The sequence below is a fragment of the Citrus clementina genome, unplaced genomic scaffold, assembly GCF_000493195.1.
Source record: "Citrus clementina cultivar Clemenules unplaced genomic scaffold, Citrus_clementina_v1.0 scaffold_7, whole genome shotgun sequence".
Taxonomy (NCBI): Eukaryota; Viridiplantae; Streptophyta; class Magnoliopsida; order Sapindales; family Rutaceae; genus Citrus; species Citrus x clementina.
Window position 1 is genome coordinate 12287715 of NW_006262075.1, and position 14990 is coordinate 12302704.

At 36.0% G+C, this 14990-nt stretch overlaps 1 pseudogene; it reads right to left on the bottom strand.

Annotated features, from left to right (window-relative positions):
* Positions 1-915: 915 nt before the first annotated feature.
* LOC18036519 lies at positions 916-13581 on the bottom strand (annotated as a pseudogene).
* Between the last annotated feature and the right edge of the window lie 1409 nt (positions 13582-14990).

Genomic DNA, 14990 nt, shown 5'->3' on the forward strand with positions numbered 1-14990 from the left:
CCTTTTTATCTTGCTAAGCCTGCGTTCACAAAAAATGGATCAGAGACGCCGATAGTTTTACCGGCGTAAACCCTCCGATGCCTAAGTTAGCACAAGATGTTTACGGAAAAACGGTTCAATTTAGATTTTTGAATGACTTACGATTCACTCTCAGTTTATGCAGAAAAACAGTCTAGTTTTAATTTGGCAGAGTTTTCCCTTCTCTCTCCCTTTTTTTCCCTTTCTTCATTGGTTTCTTCCTCTTTTATAGTCGTTGTCCCACGTTTCCGTTCACCCTTCATCCCCCCTTTCTCGGGTAGTGGCAGCCCCTCATGGGACTCCAACTGCTACATTGTGGGTAAACGTGGGACACCGTGTCTCCCTTAATGGTTCTGGGAAAAGCGCAACTGTCGTGATTTCGTGAGATTCTGTTCCCGCTCTTTGGGGAATGTGTATCTGCTCGGTATATGTTTATGGTCGGCCCATGTTTGTAGAAGACTCATTATCAGTATTCTGCTCGTACCATTCGGTTAAGGTGATCCACTCCGGGGTGGGGATAATGGCATGGCTGAGCTGGTGCTCTTATTTACTTAACAATATGTAAACGGGCTTGTTGGCGAATTGATGCTTATATGCTTTTCTATATAATGTACATAATATTGACGGCTTCAGTACTTTATCTGCATTTTCTTGGGTACTTTGATATGTAAAAGGGCAACACTTGGATGATTTCCAAGGATTCCAATCAATAGCTTAGCCTGGAAGTGAAAAAGAAAGAGAATGCTTCATGGGGAGGAGGAAGCCACTCAGAATGGAGTTCAAGTTGCTACAATTAAATAACAGACACACATGCAACCAATGGCTTTCAAAATCTGAGTTCTCTTCAATTATATGCATAATAAAAATGGCAAAATGGTGTGAATTTATATTAAACTTCTATCGCTTCTGGAAATTAAACACCTTAATTCCTACAGCAAAGATAAGTGCAAAAAGCACTGGGAGTGCACCTACAACGGCTGCAACAACTCCAAGAAAATCATGTCTAAAACCAAAATAACTACTCAAAAATTGTTCCACAGTTTCACCAGACTCAAGCCTGTCTTGTTTATCTCCAAATTGCGAAGCAACCAATCCATACAATGTCCAAGATATTGGACATGCCCAATAGTACCATCTCCACCATATTGGAATCCTCTGTTATCGAGCAAGTGAAAAACATGGAAGGAAAGAATTAGTGATTCAATATTACTACATAAAGCTATGGTAATGTAGCATATTTATATTATTAATGGCTAGCTGATACTTACTGTTTTTGGGATTATGTACCCGGAAAAGACATTCCATAATCCGTTAAATGAAGACACTATGATGGCAGAAATGTGGTAGTTTGGCGTCATTGCAACTGCCATCATGCCATAGAAGGTGAAGTACAATAAAGTGAAGAACACGAAGAATAAATACCAAAAGAACTTTGTGGCAGTCCATTCAAATCCAATCATTGCATAGACTAAAACACCATATGTGACAGCTTGAACAAATATATAAGGAATCTCAATTAAAACCTGCAGGAAAAAAGAAAAAAACAGTTAAGTAAAAAGACAGAAAGAAATTTACAATACTTGAAGTATGCCATCTGTTGGACAAATTACTTGGGCGAAGGCATATGGGAAGGCCGAATACAATCCAGCAGCCCTTTCTCTGTAGAAGACTGTTCTTTCAACAGATACTACTGGCTGCACAGATGAAGCATTTTTGACACCAAGGAAGAGAACAGCAACGTACATGGAACCCATTGCATTAAACAGATCTTGTTTCTTTGTGCTACGATTTGAAATGTCAAAATTTAAAATTAAGAGGTAAATGACACTAGAAGGCTTGGATTAACAATTGACTATACAGCTCCAATTTCCAAATTGTAACTTACATTTTAGTGCCTATGTCCCAGAACATTGTCCCAAATGCCAAGGCTATGACGGTCGTAAACAGAAATCTAACAGCATTGTATGATGGATTACGCCAGTATGACCAATGTTGTTTCCATAAGCAAACCATACATTGGGTGAAAAATGACTGTGCATACTGAGTAGCGAAATGAAGATCCTTTGAGCCATGAGCAGGCTTGCTTAAATCTTTGATCAGTTCTTTGTTTCTCCTGAAGCAAAATCAACCTTAAACAAACAAAAACATTGGCATTCTGTTTGATTGATTCTAGTAATGCTATACATGAACCAACCTGTAGAGTTCCGAACTTTTGTAAATACCAGCAAAATCAATCCCCAAAGATGTTTCTTGTGATGGAGTGGTAATTTCCAACATCCAAGTTGCCGGATTATAACCATCTTTGATAGTACTAACTCCTGGAATTCCCTTCATAAAAAGAAAATGCACTTGCATTAGCTAGTATCATGATGTACTTTAACTCTTGAACTTTGTAATGTTATTTAAAATTAAATTCCCATTTTTGTAATTTGAAATGTTTCATACTTCAAAATACTTGATAAGATGGCTAGAATGTTCACCCAATGGCCCAACATATATTTCTTGTCCCCCTCGCTTCAGCAGGAACAGCTGCAATGCAAGTTATACAATCACAGTCACATCATTAAAATAGAAAGTTCGATCTTTTGGCCCAGTACTAACAATTACACATCATCAAAAGCTTCAAATATGTCAATGCTTGGCTGATGGATAGTGCACACCACTGTTCTTCCTGTGTCCACCGTGTTCCTAACAGTTCTCATAAAAATTGCAGCAGCTCGTGCATCTAGCCCTGAAGTTGGCTCATCCATAAAGATAATGGAGGGGTTTGCCACGAGCTCAACTGCAATGGTAAGCCTCTTGCGCTTTTCTGTTGACAAACCATTTAAACCAGGCAAACCAACCAGTGCTTTCCTCAGTGTGTTCAATTCCACAAGCTCCATGACTTCCTCAATAAACATCTGCAAACCATTGCCAAAAATGTATTCAAGGTTAAAATTAAAACTGAATCACTATGGGATTTCAGCACCAACCTTTCGGGTTTGAGAATCAACTTCAGGGGGTAATCGAAGCCAGGCTGAGTAGAGCAAGGACTCGTACACGGTAACATTAGGAGAGTGGATGTCATTTTGCTCACAATATCCTGAAATGCAAGTGAATGTTTCTTGCTTCTTAGGGTACCCAGATATTGCAATGTTCCCGGTTATATATCCGCTAGTTTTTCTACCAGCCAGAACATCCAGCAGAGTGGTTTTCCCGGCACCACTAACACCCATCAGAGCTGTAAGAACACCCGGCCTGAAAGCACCGCTCACACCATTCAGAAGCACCAATTGGTCTTCGGAAACACCAGGGTTTATCATTTCCTATAAAGTTAAAATCAAACTGATTAGTTGACATTCAAGAGTAGCTGTTTTAAATAATCAAGATACTGAATGGAATTCTCATATTTTGTCTATTTCAATTCCTGAAACACAAGACAATTTTTTAAGATGTGGTATTTTCATGTCCCCTGTTGCAGAATGGTTGGCTAGCTTGTTTGCCACTTCTCTACAAGGGTTTCCATTTTCATATAACTTTCATTAGGTACATGGTTTGCTTCTTTAATTTTCACGAATATTTGGAAGGCTCCTAACAAAATTATCTTTCCAGATAAATATACTTCGTCTCCTCAGATTATGAGTTCATGGAAATCCTTCTTGATTTCATGGTCCTTAGTATGCCAGAAGTGTGTTTCTTCCATGTTTGACTTATCAATTATTATTTATTAACAACATTTGTGTTGATGTTTGAAGGTGCAGAGTTTCAAGGCTTATTTATGTTGGTGTCTCAATAATCTTGGTGCTAGAGCCTGTGGTTGGGTGTTTTGGGATAGTCAAGGAGATTTCTTGGATGCTATCACAGTCAATTTGGGTCTTAACTCCTTTTTCTTTGCCTATTCTATCTCCCTACTGATTTAGCTACCACAATTTCTAGCCTAAAAAATTCTGATTGTAAACCGTCTTGCTGTTTTCATAATCAATGAATTTTAGAGAGATTCCTTCTCAACCGTCCTTGTATTGCACTTAAACATATCCTTTCTGCTTGATATATTGATTTATAAAATATATATATATATATATATATATATATATATATATATATTAATGTCACCTGTGGCATGTCAACCGAGTATGTAATATCATCAAAGGTGATGGAATGTGGTTCAAAAGGAAGAACCATTCCTCTTTTTTGGTGATGATTGGCCCTAGTATCCGCTTCTGTGAGATATGTGGAGTTTGTTCGCCTAATGTCATGGCCACTCTCTGCATGTCAACCTTAATTAAGTAAATATCAAAAGGCTAATAAAGAATCCTCTCATTACATACAAAAATATTTCAAATGAGCTTTATGATCACTTTTGTGATTTTTTTTTGCTGGACCTACTTCCATTGGTTGATAACTGAACGGTTCCTCCAATTCTGTTATCATGCTCATTACTTTGAGATTCCTCTGATATAACAGCCTGATTCTTGCCGAACGCTGCTGGTATAAGCACAAACTGTATCAGAATTGCCCACTTTAAGAAAGAGAAAAACTGGAAAACTTAAGGATACAGACGGTTAAGAAAGCTTAGAGCCAGAGTAAAACCAATGTTGAACAATGTTATAAAACCAGACAAAGCCCCCACTCCTAGCCAATACCAGTAAGCATCTGTGAAGAACCCGCGAGACTTCAAAATTTCAACTCCTAGTGGTTCGGTTCTGTTTGGCAAAATCTTTATGTGAAAGATTTCCAACATTAGCACGTCATACAGAGATGAATACAGCAATACAAGGCTCATTCAAGGCATCATTACCTTTCTCCAACTATTACCAAGGAACTCATTAACCGCTATTGCATTCTGTGCATACATCAAAGGTGAACACCAGTAAGCCCATTTCCACCATTTTTTTATGTCCTCTGCATTACCAAACTAGTAAGGTAGGAATTTAAGTTCAACTTCAAGAGAAAAAAAGATCCTTTTTTTTCCAAAACTGATTTACTTCTTATACCTCGTGAAAGGACAAATCCCTCTAGTACTAAAATCAGGAGCAATGTAAATGAACCAAATGTGTTAGCAACAACCATATTCCTGCCTGTCGCTGCAACTAATCGGAACAATGCAGAAGTCATCTGATTAAGAAAAAAGAGCAGCAAGTACTGCTTCAAAAACCTGCAGCAACACAATCACCTTGTAAAACAGTTGGATGAACAGATATTAAACATGTGACAAAACCTTCAGCAGCTTCTAAAAGTTTTGAAGTTATGTTTTTATCTTCTTACCTTCCAGCATTGGGATCAAAACCGACTACATAATAGGTTAAGAATACCCAAACTGAAACCTCTACATATGAGATAGGGATCTTGAGGATCCATGCGGGAAGAGCATATGCCCATGAAGGGTAGAATCGGAGGTCTCTTTGCTTATAGAAAACAGGAAGCTTTGCTATGGTCATAGAAATCTCCGACATTCGATTGTGAAAGAATTCTTAAGATCGAAGAAAGATGAGAGAAGCTGAATCTAATTGTTTTATTAAGCTCAATTAGTAAAATTACAATGAGCTGGTTTATATAGCTGCTTAGCTCAGCATCCAGCTTATTCATGAATTTACAAACACACGAAATGCAAGTTAAAGATTTGATCACAACCGTACATTTCTAACTAACTTATTTCATCATGGAAAGTCAGAGGAATCTCTGTATAGCTATTTTGCCAACTGGAATCTTCTGGATTGTCACGTGTGATTCTCAATTCATTTCTCGTGTGAGTAACATCCTTGGTCAGCAAGTATGCTCCAGCTAATACTCCCACATGACTTGATTCAAGTTCAACTTCATTCAATATTTCAACATCCCTTCTCAAACTTAAATCTCTGGAAGAGACTTTAAGTTTGTTTCTGAAGAAGCTGAACTTAGGATAAGTAAGTGGTTTGGTTAACACATCAGCAATTTGATCATTGCTTGAGACAAATGCAACTTCTACTTCTTTCTTTTCAACCATGTCTCTTACAAAGTGAATGTCAATTTCTATGTGTTTTGTTTTGGAATGAAGAACTGGATTTGTGGCAATTGCTGCTGCACTAGTACTGTCACTTAATAATAATGGAGTGTAGCTGAGCTTTACATTTATCTCTTTGAGAACAGAGCAAATCCAAGTTATCTCTGCACATGCTAACGCCATGGCTCTATATTCAGATTCTACTGATGATTTTGACACTACACTCTGTTTCTTTGAGCTCCAGCTAACCAAATTGTCACCTAAGTAAATGCAATAACCACTGGTAGATCTTCTGTCATCAGGATCACTACCCCAATCAGCATCGGAATAAGCTATCAAATCAAAAGAGTCTGACTTCCTGAAACTTAAACCATAGTCAACAGTTTCTTTCAAATAACTTAGGACTCGTTTGCAAGCTAACAAATGAGGCTGCAGAGGACTTGCCATAAATTGACTTAGCTTATTCACTGCATAAGCAATCTCTGGCCTGGTAAGTACAGCATATTGAAGTCCTCCAATAGCTCTTCTATACTGAGTAGGATCAGAGTATTTTGTTCCCATAAACTTACTCAACTTATCAGTTGTTGCAAGTGGAGTATCAGCTCCATTACAGTTCTGTAAATCAAACTTTGCAAGTAACTTCTTTAGATATTTGGTTTGAGATAGCACTAGAGTGTTTTCATTTCTTGTCACCTCAATACCAAGAAAGAAATTTAACTGCCCCAAATCCTTGAGAGCAAAAGTACTACTTAAGTCCTGAATTAGTTGTTCAATCTCAATGTTATTGCTTCCAGTGACTATAATATCATCAACATAAATTAGTAGAATAACCACATCATTTCCATTCTGTTTGAAGAACAAAGATGTATATGATTTTGCTCTACAAAAATTCCATGATTCCAGCACTGATTTCAATTTGTTAAACCAAGCTCTAGGAGCTTGTTTCAACCCATAAAGAGCTTTCTTCAACTTGCAGTTATGCCTTGGATAATCTGGATTTATAAACCCTTCTGGTTGAGGCATATACACAGTTTCAGTCAACTCCCCATTTAGAAAGGCATTATTGATGTCAACTTGTCTTAGTTTCCAGTCATGTACAACAGCAAGGTTTAGAACAATCCTTATGGTTGTAGGAAGCCCTTTGCCACTAGACTGGCTTTGTATTCACCCCCATATCACATTGTAAGGCTTTTATGTTCAGCTCTAGGCTTTTTTCAATCTGGTTTTTAAAAGTGATAAATGTTGTAAGTGCTTGAGACTTGTGTGTTAAACCATAAATCCAGGTGTAGCTTGTTTTATCATCAATGAAAGCTATGTAATATCTAAACCCTTGATTTGAAATTGTAGGAGCAGGACCCCAGAGGTCACTGTGAATAATTTCCAGAGCATGTTTAGTTTTTCTTTCACTGCTTTTGAATAACAGTCTATGCTGTTTTCCATATTGACATGCTTTGCAGAAAGACAAATCAAACTTTTTATTTCCAAGAGAAATGTTACAAGCTGACAAAGTTTTCCTAAGTGCAACAACATTAGGATGACCTAATCTCAAGTGCCACAGGTCTAGCACTTTGCTACTTGTACATTTTTCACTACAATTTACTGAAAGCATAGACTCTGGTTTGTGAGCTTTATTTACTAAGAATAGGCTTGAACTGATAGTAGATGATGATAGAACAGACTTGGCTTGACTGGAATTAAGAGGCAAACACAGCAGCTTGTACAATCCATCTTTAGCCATTCCTCTCATAAGAACACTCCCCCTTCTCTTGTCCTTAACAGCACAAAATGATTCATTGAATTCAATATAAACATCATTATCATGCAAAAGTTTTAAGACACTAATCAAATTCTTGGTTATTTCAGGAACATGAAGTATGTGATTGAGTTTAATATGAGGTAAGGTGTGTGGTTCAAGTGTACTGAGCAATGAATGACCAATAGAAACTATTTTAAGTTTAGCTCCATTACCTACTGCAAGCTGATCACTCCCTTTATATTCTGAGCTGATGTTGAGATTGTTGAAGTCATTTGAAATGTGATTTGTTGCTCCACTGTCGAGATACCATGCACCATCTCTGTTTCCTCCATTTTCAGCTACATAAGCACTTCTTCGATTTGGCATTTGATTTGGTACATAATTCTTTTTGAACCTGTACCAGCAGTGAGCAGCAGTGTGATTCTTCCTGAAGCAGATTTGACAAGGTCCCTTAGGTTCATCTTCATCAATCTGACTTTTGCCTTTGGCCTTATCAGATGCATTTGAGCTTTGATTAAAGTTTCCTCCACCAAACTGCCTTGCATTTGAGTTTCCAGGCTGTCTTCCACCATAGCTGTTGTTATTTCCATTGAAGTTGAAATTTCCTTGCCAGTTTCTTCTTTGATTTCCTCTCTGATAAGCTAGGTGAGCTTGAATACAAAGCCTTTGAAACATATCTTAAACATGAAGGAATATCCTTAAGATATTCTTGTCCATACACTCACCACCAAAATGGAAAGGCTGAAAGGAAGCATAGGCATCTTGTAGAATCTGGTTTAACTCTTCTTTCTCAAGCCAACTTACTTTTAAAGTTCTGGTGGGAAGCCTTCTCAAATGCAGCCTACTTTATAAACAGAACCAGTACACCTGTTCTCAATGACAAAACACCTTTTGAATCTCTTTATTCAAAGAAACCAAATTATTCCATTATAAAGATTTTTGGCTGTGAGTGTTATCCTTTTCTAAGACCTTATAATAGTCATAAGTTCAGCTTTCACACTTCAAAGTGTGTAAATTTGGGGTTTAGTCATTCACATAAGGTTACATGTGCCTTAGCTCAGGTGGAAGAATATGCATTGCAGCACATGTAAATTTCAATGAAAACTCTTTTCCTTTCCAAACAGATCCAGAGTTCATGTGTACTGAACCAAAACAGTCAGTTGAACTCACAAACACCTTTAGTAAATTCCTCACTGTGTCTTTTCCTTCTGAGAGTCACAGTCATGAGGCAACAACAGCTAGTGTAAATTCATCTGACAGTCAGAATCTGGAAATTACTCCTCCTAATGATCTGAGTTCTGATAACAATAATGAGATCACTTGTTCAGTGCTCAACAATGCTTCAAATGCACAATCTGACACTCAAAACCCTTCAAACTGCTCTGATACCATGAAAGAATTCTTAAGATCGAAGAAAGATGAGAGAAGCTGAATCTAACTGTTTTATTAAGCTCAATTAGTAAAATTACAATTAGCTAGTTTATATAGCTGCTTAGCTCAGCATCCAACTTATTCATGAATTTACAAACACACGAAATGCATGTTAAAAATTTGATCACAACCGTACATTTCTAACTAACTTATTTCATCATGCAAAGTCAGAGGAATCTCTGTATAGCTATTTTGCCAACTGGAATCTTCTGGCTTGTCACGTGTGATTCTCAATTCATTTCTCGTGTGAGTAACATCCTTGGTCAGCAAGTATGCTCCAGCTAATACTCCCACATGACTTGATTCAAGTTCAGCTTCATTCAATATTTCAACATCATTGAACATGATTATATTAACAACGAAGAACAAGGCACCAGTGTAAATTCCTCCATCAGTTAATGAATCTCGGTGCATTTTCGTTCTGAAGAAGAGTGTCATCGCAACCAGTGCCATAATTGAAAGCTAGAACCAGGGGAAAAATCCACGTCACTACTACTCTAAGAAAAGATTCAAAAAATTCAAGATTAAGTCATTACTTGGCTGAGCTTGAAGATATAGACAAATGAGTTCCTCTTCATTGGCAAAAGTTCTCTTGACATGCAAGATTCCAACAACTGCTTTTCGCTAACACCATAGATTTTAGTTGTCAAAGCAGCTCGGTGGCTCTTCCTCTTATCAAATGGAATTCGAAGCTCATCCTCAAGTTTCTTTCCCAAATAAAAGGATTTGAATGTGTCAGTGAATCCCTTGACTGTGACAAACCTGTAAGGTTCCTCCTCACGTGCCCAATACTGCTGCTGTTCTTTTTGTGACGTCACCTGTAACATAATCATTATTCGTGGAGATTTAATCGGAAGTTTACTTTCCTAGTTCTAGAATTTGTTTCAGGATTTTACTGATAAATCAGAGAAACAAAAACAATGCTCATCTTTAAGACAAATTCTCTTCTTTATTTTATTGAAAAGTAATAAAAAGTGATATATAAGCACATACTTCTTGCAAGAAGTCAGCAACTCCTTTTCTTTTCGGACATTCAAAGCCCATGAATTTAAAAAACTCTAGCACATATTCGCGGGGACCCTGATACACAATATGGCCATTAGATATTAGGATAATGTCATCAAATAGATCATATGTTTCTGGTGCAGGCTGTAGGAGAGAGATCAGAATGGTTCCTTCAAGGATATGAATGAACTGCCGAAGAGAATTCACAATTTGGAAAGTTGTAGAGTTAGATATCTCATCCATGAACAGTGCTTGTGCTGGTCCCACCAGCATTTCACCTATAATTATCATTGAAAATTATTCTAAGCTTGAATTAATCTCTCTGTGTAACAGATATGAACTGATGGTGTATTGGCACTTACCTGTTGTAACACGCTTCCTTTGTCCTCCTGATATGCCTCTTAAAATTTCATCGCCTACCATGGTATCAGCACAGACATCCAGGCCTAGAATCTATAAGTTTATGATGAAACTTTATCAAAATAGTGACACTATTTTACTTGGTCTTGACATTGACAGTAAATAATAAGTTTAACGGTTCATAGTGATGTTACCTTTAGAATATAATCAGTGATCACACTGACTTCTTGGCCTTCTGTTGCTGCTGCCTGTGACGTGAGAAATGGAGGATTGACTGGGATATATAAGAAAATGAAACAGGGTGTAACTCCATGATATTTATTTTAAGGACTAAATATCGGATTATCAACACAGGAAATGAGAATTTTTTAAATATTCTCCAACTTATTACAAACTTCGATTTACCCTTTTTTTAATTAAAAAATATTAATAATTTTGACATGATCCAACTTAGACTTGGCTAGATATTAGTGGCTTTAGGCCTAGACCCTCACAGATTCGTCCTTAAAGTGTCCCTGGACCCCAAAATAAGCATTACGCAAGATTGTATAGAGTATATAAAATATTACAAGTTGAGAGGTTATTTTTAAGATTGTAGATCCCATGGGGCTTAGATCCCCGACTCTCACACTTTAAGTCAAGATTGGCTTTAATACCATTTGTCAAATTTACTTAGGCTCTCATGGGTTTGTTCTCAAGATGCCCATACACCAAAAAATGCATCTTGTCAATTAAGGTGTAGATTACCTTTATAAGTATTAGACTTCTCATACCCAAGTGATATGAAATATTACAAGTTTAGTGGGTATTTTTAAAATTGTCATTTCACGAGGGAGGTAATTTCTCCTATTAGCTGAAGAACACATGAAAAAAAGGGCAACTAATTTCAAGTAAATGACTACGACAAATTGAACATCCTTGGCTCTAAAGCAATTGAACATCCAAGTTCATAGCCAAAAAATATTCACCCGTTGGGTTAGAATAAAGTTTATTTAAGATTAATTTCAAATTACTTCTTTATAAAATAATAATTTTCAAAATACTCTTCATAGTATTACAAACCTCAACTTATCCTATTTTTGTTAAAAAAAAACCCCCCCCCCCCCCCCCCATTTTTTCTATTATCTCTAGGATAAAAATGAGGGTATATAAGTTGAAGTTTACAATAATTTAAGAATATTTTAAAGATTATCATTTCATAAAGAGAGAAACCATTTACCCTCTGTTTAATGCTACATTTTAATTTTACATTTACCCTTTGTTTAATGCCACATTTTAATTTTTAAACAATCTTCAGCTCCTCTTACCTTCATGAAGACATCAATATCCGGGTCAGGCTTGATACCTGCTGCCTTCTCTCTTCTGGTCAACTCCGCTAACATTTCTGCATTTAACAAAAGCAACGTGTTATAGTTGAAGGGAAAACAAAAGAGGAAAAAAGAAAAAGAATCATACGTACCATAACGGGATCCAACACCCTGGCATCTTGCAGAAAAGGCCAGGGTTTCCCTTACTGTCATTTCTCCAATATGGACATCATGTTGACTGATATCGCAGCGGTTCTTTCGGGCACAAATTCGTCCATGTTGTGGCCGTTATATGTCACCCCACCAGAAAGCTTCATAGAGACACTTTGGTTATCCAATTAAAGGGGGAAAAAAAAAAAAAGAGAGTGAACTACTATAGCTAATTCTTGAAGCCAAACCCCTGAAATATATAGAGGTTTTAACTATATATTCACCTTTAGACTAGAATCAAGCTTCCCTGCCAAAGCCAATAAAAGTGTTGTCTTTACCGAACCTGGAGGACCCAGAAGCAATGTCATCCTGCAACAAAAGAATTGAAAACAATAAGAAATGACAGAAATGAAGGAGAATAAATAAGGGTAAACTTCAATCTATCCCCAGCTAGAATGATTTATAATCTTAATAGGAGTAAGCTCATTTCAGTAGATTGAGAGTTGCTCGTCATCACGAAGTGTGAAAAAGTCAAGTTATTTCCATTTTCATCTTAAAACTCAATTTATTTTCATTTTTGTTTAAAAGATGAAGGTAAATATTTGAAAACCGAATTTATCTCCATTTTCATTTATAAGATAAGCCTAAACAAGGGGGTTGTAGATGATTTTTTTTCTCTTTTCTTATTTTTCAAAAGTAAATGAAAATAAATTAATGCTTTTGTATTTTTTAAGGATAAATTGAAGATTATTACTCTAAGTAGGAGTAAATTAGAGTGTATCAAATAAATAAACAACAATATTATTTCAATACTAAATTCTCACCTGCCAGGCCTTATAATCCCGCTGACATCTTTGAGAATTGTCAGGTGCTTCTTTCTACTTGGAAGAATGTTAAGAGAGTTCAAGAAACCCTTCAAACACATACATATCGTTAGAACTTGAGAAGAGAAATTAAAAAAAGGTAACTAATTTTTTTTAAATTAATTATTTATATTTGCAGGTGGATACCTCAACTATGTTGGCGCAGAAGTTAAAGAATGTTGGTAAGGCTCTACTTCCTACATATGCTTCTGCTTCAACATTCAAATGCTCAAATCGAACTTCAATTGTGGGTAGGCTAATTCCAACTCTGAGCAAAACAAAGTATATATAAGACAGTGACTCGCTGCCACACAATATGATATTGTAATTATTCTCACACATGCATGCAAACGTTACTGATGAATACAAGCATAAAGAGAAATGTTACCTGGCAATGCGGTTCTTGAGCTTTAACAAGAACTCTTCATTATAAACCTCAGCAACTTTCACCAATTTTTCAACCAACCTCTGCCTTTCTTGCTGTCCAAGATTGTTAACATCAACTTCATTAGCCTCACCTCTTGAAGTAGTTAATATGCCTTTCTTCAAACGATTGTAAGTAGGCAATTTCTCAAGTACTGCAGCCCATATTAGAGCCTCCTCGTCATCTTGTTCTTCCCTCGAAGACATTGAAAATGCACCCGCAGAGACAGAATTGCTTCTCCATACAGAAGTAATTCCTGCACGTAAACTATTACTCACTTTGTAAACCTCATTATTATCACTCTCCATTACAACTCAAAGATTATCACAAAACCCAGAAATTCTTTTCCCTTTTTAAGAATGAGAAATCAAAAAACAGAGATGGGTATTATCTAATGAGGCATCTAGAAATTATTGATGAGCAACAGTTATATACATATAGTATATATATATATAACAGCAAAAATTGATCGTTGTCATGCAAATTTTTTCTTTTAAAAAAAGCACAGCTCAGATTAGTATTTTTTTTCCCCTTTTGGTCAACCTTGACGGGAAGAGGGATTTCAATTTGATTCTTAATATTATATGTTATGTATCTATTAGATGATAAATTTCATAATTAGTACAATTATTTTAACCATCCAGTAAATATTCAAATTGAAATTCAAATGTCTGGATTATTAACATATATTAGTCATTTTTTAATTAACCACTTTCTTTTTTACCCATCCTCTTTATCGAGCCCTTCCACTAGTTGTCCATTTTCTCAAGTTATTCTCCCCATCGAGGTAGGAAACTTAGATTTTGTTATTAATTTATCAAAATTTATTGTTAATCTTTTTTTTTTCCACTTATAAGATTTTTGAATGAGGCGTATATTTTCATATCAACACCTCATCAAGACATCAATTCGCATAAGGAAAATCAGGTTTTTTTTTTTTTTTTGCTCCAAATTATATGGATATCTTTGTTGAAAGATAAATTACAAATACCATTTATTCACATTTATAAATGATTAGTTCTATTGTCCGAAGCCACGAAATGTACAAATATAGTTCCATTTAGTATTTGAATTGAATGCTTATTTTCAACTTTTAAAACCAAAAAATAATAATAATTCCTAATGTGCCTTCTGTTAGGTGTATTTTTTAATCTACTTATAAAGTTTTATGTTCACTTTAAAATATAATTTTAAAATTTTTCATTTAGCCCGGCGTGCTATACTGTCATAGGTTTGGCTCTGGTTAATTACCTTGCTAATGAACCCTTGTTTGCCAAGCTAAAAGTGGAGAGACCAACAAAGTCGCCTAATAAATGAATGCAACTGTTATAATCCTATAGCTTTTAATTCCGAAAGAGGTATAAACTCAAATTCTAGCTATCTAGAAGCAAATTAAACTTATTCACCTTACTTTCTTTAAGATTCAAATTCGAATGGCTAATCAAATGAAGTGTTTATTTCAACTAAGATCTTTAAAAACGTGAGGTACTAACTAGTAGGTAACTTGTCATCATTCAAGGAGTTGCTTATACTTGTCATCATCCCATAAATTAGAATAATTTGATCTTTTATTGACGTTTTACTCACCCAAATTCAACTGGTGACGCTCCCGTCCCATGAAGGCCTATAAAAGCAGCTGTTTCTTGGATAGGATTGATAGGTTTGGCAGGGAAAATGACTACTAAATGTAAATGGGGCGAAATTGATATGTGGGAAA